Below are 5,697 nucleotides of genomic sequence, written 5' to 3' on the forward strand. Positions count from 1 at the left end.
TACAGCCCTTCTGTTGAGTCTTCTAAGTGTCTTTTTTTATTTTGTATATTTTGGTTTTCGAGGTAGGTTTTCTAGCTCAGGCTGACCTGGAATTCACTATGTAGTCTTATGGTAGCCTCAAACTCACAGCAATCCTCTTACCTCTGCCTCCTGAGTGCTGGGATTAAAGGCATGTACCACCACATCTGGCTCTCTAAATGTCTTTTGACAAGTTTGTAAAGTCATAACTTTGAACTCAAACTTATTTGGAGACCTTTAGTAGTCCCAAACACTGAAAAGACTTATGATGTCTGCTGTCTGCCCTCTATAAATATCAAAATAATAATACTAAACCAAAAACTCAAAACAAATATGGGGGGCTGGAGAGATGGCTCAGCAGTTAAAGGCACTTGTTTGCAAAACCTGAGGACCAAGGTTCAAATCCCCAGACTAGCCAAATCAGTGAGTTCCAGGTTCAGTGAGAGCCTCTGACTCAAAACGTAAGATGGAGAGTGACTGAGGAAGGTTCCGACATTAGTCTCTGGCCTTCACAAGCACGTGCACACACCTGCACATGTGCATATGAACACAGACAGACACATGCATTCACAATACGTACATGCAAAACAGTTTGCAGATTCTTCTGAATATAAGTGCTGAACAAGTTATTGAAAATAAATGTTTCACTGCACACACATAGATTTGGGATCCCTGACTTCTTGTTTCCATGCTTAGCACCAAGCACTTAAGCCACTTAAGCACAGTACAAAATTTAGAATCTGTGGCACCATGACAGTATTTATGTTTGGCATAGAATGTGTTTAGTCAGTGTTTGAGTGAACTTGCGTGTGTTTGGTAAAAGTTATAGTGACCATGTTAGGGCCACATCCTAAGGAGGGCTGTATTTTCTCCAGCTGACTTCAAGCAATTGAAATAATGTGATATGGAAGGTATTGTACTCTATTTATTATTGTTTCTTTTTATACAAAACTATAAAAGATCTGATTTCAGTAACACTTGCAAAAATATCAAAAGGGGGAAAGTTCCTGCTTAACTAAACATTCAGGATTTCTAAATTTAAACAGTGAGGGATTTTTGCACTCACCTGCCCCCCCCATCCCTATTTGGTAGGAGGCTGCACGATTATATAACCCTGTCTGTTGCCAAAATACAATGTAAGAAAACTGTACATTTAAAAATACCTTGAGCCGGGCGTGGTGGTGCACACCTTTAATCCCAGAACTCGGGAGGCAGAGGTAGAAAGACCACCATGAGTTCGAGGCCACCCTGAGACTACATAGTGAATTCCAAGTCAGCCTGGACTAGAGTGAAACCCTACCTCAAACAAACAAACAAATAACAATAACAAAAAAAAATAACCCTTAAAAAAGCCAGGTGTGGTGGCGCACACCTTTAATCCCAGCACTCAGAAGGCAGAGGTAGGAGGATCACTGTGAGTTAGAGGCCACTCTGAGACTACATAGTGAATTCCAGGTCAGCCTGGACTAGAATGAAACCTTACCTTGAAACCCCCCTCCAAAAAAACCCCCCAAAACCTTAAATAGTATTTTGATCATGGAAAAAAATTAAGAAAGCAACTGTCTTACTAACTTTTGATCAGTCTTATTATTTTGTAATTAATATATTTATAAATGCTATTTCTTTCACAAAAAGATATGTTAGAGGAAGCATCGATGTTCCTCATAAAAAGATGACAGAGAGAACTTGTCAAATGCTATTTACAGCTTCTCAGCAGAGAGCCAACCAGTAATTTATTTGGCTCATTAAGCTCTGCCTATCTCTGGAAGCCAACAAAACTCTAAACCCCCAAGTTCTGAAATGTCAAAACCCTGTGACTAAATGTCTTGATATCTACCATCTGTGTGAAGCTATCATCTGTGACAATGCGCTTATACCAAATGCAATATCCCCAATACACTGGGCGGTTGGGATTTGCTCTTGGTTCAAAGTCATCTAGCATGAAAATAAAGTGTTGACTTGGGATTCATGGAGGAGTGTCCCGTAGCAAGGAGTGGAAACCAGGGCCAGATGAAACCTTCTCGCCCCTTCTACAGTGGTCTTGGCTCATTATGAAACCCCCTCACCTCGCCAAAGGTTGCAGAGAACCCCTCTGGAGGGAGATAATGCCACCCAAAACAACTACCACTTCTCTTCTTCCTCCTCTTCTTTTTTTTTTTTTAAAGTATTTATTTATTTATTTGAGAGTGATAGACACAGAGAGAAAGACAGATAGAGGGAGAGAGAGAGAATGGGCGCGCCAGGGCTTCCAGCCTCTGCAAACGAACTCCAGACGCGTGCGCCCCCTTGTGCATCTGGCTAACGTGGGACCTGGGGAACCGAGCCTCGAACCGGGGTCCTTAGGTTTCACAGGCAAGCACTTAACCGCTAAGCCATCTCTCCAGCCCTTCCTCCTCTTCTTGAGACAGTGTCTACATAGCTGATAAGGGTCTTTTATTTTTTAGCCTTTTGTTTTTGTTTTTTTTTTTTTGGTTTTTCGAGGTAGGGTCTCACTCTGGCTCAGGCTGACCTGGAATTCACTATTAGTCTCAGGGTGGCCTCGAACTCACGGTGATCCTCCTACCTCTGCCTCCCGAGTGCTGGGATTAAAGGCGTGCGCCACCACGCCCAGCTAGCCTTTTGTTTTTTTATTGACAGCTTCCATACTTACAGACAAAAAAAATCCATAATTCCCTCCCCTCCCCCACTTTCCCCTTCTCAGATCCACACTCCCTCATATCCCCTCCCTCTCTCCGTTAGTTTCTATTTTATTTTCATATCGTCTTTTCCTCCTGTTATGAGGGTCTTGTGAAGGTATTGCTAGGCACTGTGAGATCATGGATATTGAGGCCAATTTCTGTCTGGACAGTTGCATTGTAAGCAGTCCTACCCTTCCTTTGGCTCTTACATTCTTTTTGCCACCTCTTGTGCAACGGCCCCTGAGCCTTGGAAGGTGTGATAGAGATGTTGCAGTCTGAACACACCTGTCACTTCTTGGTACTGTGATGCCTTTTGGGTCATCCCAGCTCACCGCCATCTGAAAAGAGAAGCTTCTCTATCCAAAAGTGAGAGTAGTATTAATATATGGGTATGGCTGGGCATGGTGGTGCATGCCTTTAATCCCAGCACTAGGAGGCAAAGACAGGAAGATTGCCATGAGTTCAAGGCTACCCAGAACTTACATAGCTTTTGTTTGCTGACTATGGAGACTCAGGGTGGCCTCAAACTCACAGTGATCTTCCTACCTCTGCCTCCTGAGTGCTAGGATTAAAGGCATGCGCCACCACACCCGGTGCTGAGTTTACATAGTTAATTCCAGGTCAGCCTGGGCTAGAGTGAGACCATACCTCAAAAAAAAATTATATATATATATATATATATATATATATATATATATATATATATATGTACATGCCTTAAGCAAAGTGCTTACAGAGCAGTTTGGTGAGTATAATATATGCATTTAGCCAGACACCAGTAGGTGTTACACCTCTAGGGAACATGACCTACCTCACAATAGGCTTTTGACTAGGCTTTCAGTACCAGGCGTGTGTTCCCTCCCATAGAGTGGGCGTCTATTCCAATTAGAGAGCGGTTGGTTTCCCTCATAGCAGACATGCCACTATTGCACCCATTGGCTCATTTGGCCTGGCTGGCCAAACTTAAGGTTTGCAGTGTCCACTGTTTCTTATCTCCAATAATGACTTCTCTTTCCCCCATGGACCTTCATGCAGTATAGCTTTTCCCAGCTTTCTGTCAGCTGGTCTACAGGGAGGAGGTTTTCAGCTCAGCTCCAGCAGGATTTCTCAGTGGCCTTGTAGCCCAAGTATGTGGAGTCTTCAGCAATAGGGTCTTACCATCGATGCCTGGAGGGAAACGAAGAGCCTTGACAATGGTCTGTAATGTTTTGGGGGCATCAGGGACCTCTCTGGCCAACAACTCACTGGATGGTCTGATAAGGGTCTTGAATTCCTGACCCTCCTACCTTGACCTCCAGAGTGCTGGGATTACAAGCATATACCATCAGACTTGGCTTTATGCGGTGCTGGGGAATTGAACCTAGGGCTTCATGCATGCAGGCACGTACTCTACCAACTGAGCCATAACTCCAGCCTAATACCAGGACTTCTACAGAATTGGGGGGTGTCTGTGAACCCACAAATGATGTGCGGATAAGGTTTCATTCAACATAACTGGCTACTTTGTAATCCTGTGCATTTTTCGTGCATTCCTGAGAAGGATTCCATCACCTATGTTAAATGAGCAAAGGGGGCCAAACACACATTTCTCATATACAATGTTAAGAATTCAATACCAAAATCGCCAGGCAGATCTTCCAACCCATCTTTGTTGAGTATATATATCCCTGTGAATGCAAAAGGCACTTCCACACGAATTGGCACAAACCTAAAAAGGCCTTCACCGAATCCTGCAGGAGATGGCCGGATGGCACAGGCAAGAAACAGCTGGAGAAAGATTTCAGCGACTAAGAAAGGACTGCCTGGTCATTGGCATCATGCCCACACCCCAACACATTGGTCTCCTCTCCACCAGAAAGCCAGCCTTCTGGGGATCTGGGTTAATAGGGACTGGATAGTCAAGAAACTAGACTGAGCCCAGGAGAGGCTGGAACAGAGGGTCCCTGTGAACCAGGTACTTCCTGAGGATAAGATTGAAGGCATGAGGAAGATCAAGGGCAAAGGCTACAGTGGGGCCAGCTGCCAGCTGCTGGCCTACCAAGAAGTTGTCCACAACGTACATCAAGGGTTGAGCAAGGTTGCCCTTATTGGAGCCTGGCATCCTGCCCTTGTGGCCTTCTCTGGACAAGCTGGGCAGAAAGGCTACCATTACTGTGCTGAGATCAGCAAGATCCATGAGGTTGACAGAGCCATCTTGTCAAGGATGGCAAGCCGGTCAAGAACAATGCCTCCCCTGATGGCGACTTGTCCCACAAGAGCATCAACGCACAGGGTAGCTTTGTCCATTATGGTAAAATGACCAAGGTCTTTGTCATGCCGAAGACCTGCATGGTGGAAACCAAGAAGCAGGCGCTCTCCCTCTGCAAGTCCTTGCTGGCGCAGGCCAAATGGCCATGGAGAAGGGCTGCCTGATGTTCATCAACGCCACCTCCAAGTCTGGCCATGGTCGCTTCCAGACTATGGAAACATTCTTAGGACTGCTTCAGAAAGACCAGACAGCCAGGGAAGAAAGTGATTAATGTTAGAAGCATGTTGTCAGGCTGGTGGGAGAACACAAAAACAGAATTATTATTCAGGAATAATTCCATGTCATATGATTCCCTCACTTAAAACATGAAATCCTCCAGGCGTGATGGCACACATTTTTTTTTAATATTTTTTGTTTATTTTATTTATTTTGAGAGTGACAGAGAGAAAGACAGAGAATGGGTGCACCAGGGCCTCCAGCCACTGCAAATGGACTCCAGACGCATGCGCCCCCTTGTGCATCTGGCTAACGTGGGACCTGGGGAACCGAGCCTCGAACCGGGGTCCATAGGCTTCACAGGCAAGCGCTTAACCGCTAAGCCATCTCTCCAGCCCAATGGCACACATTTTTAATCCCAGCACTCGGGAGGCAGAGGTAGGAGGATCGCTGTGAGTTTGAGGCCACTCTGAGACTACATAGTGTAGCCCAGGCTGGCCTTGAACTCCTGATCATTCTGCCTCCGCCTGTTCAGCA

General features: G+C 45.2%; 1 pseudogene; it reads left to right on the forward strand.

Moving 5' to 3' along the window:
* The first annotated feature begins 4,677 nt into the window (after positions 1-4,677).
* LOC101606433 lies at positions 4,678-5,215 on the forward strand (annotated as a pseudogene).
* The last annotated feature ends 482 nt before the right edge of the window (positions 5,216-5,697 follow it).

The sequence above is a fragment of the Jaculus jaculus genome, chromosome 9 (genome assembly GCF_020740685.1).
Source record: "Jaculus jaculus isolate mJacJac1 chromosome 9, mJacJac1.mat.Y.cur, whole genome shotgun sequence".
NCBI classification, from domain to species: Eukaryota; Metazoa; Chordata; class Mammalia; order Rodentia; family Dipodidae; genus Jaculus; species Jaculus jaculus.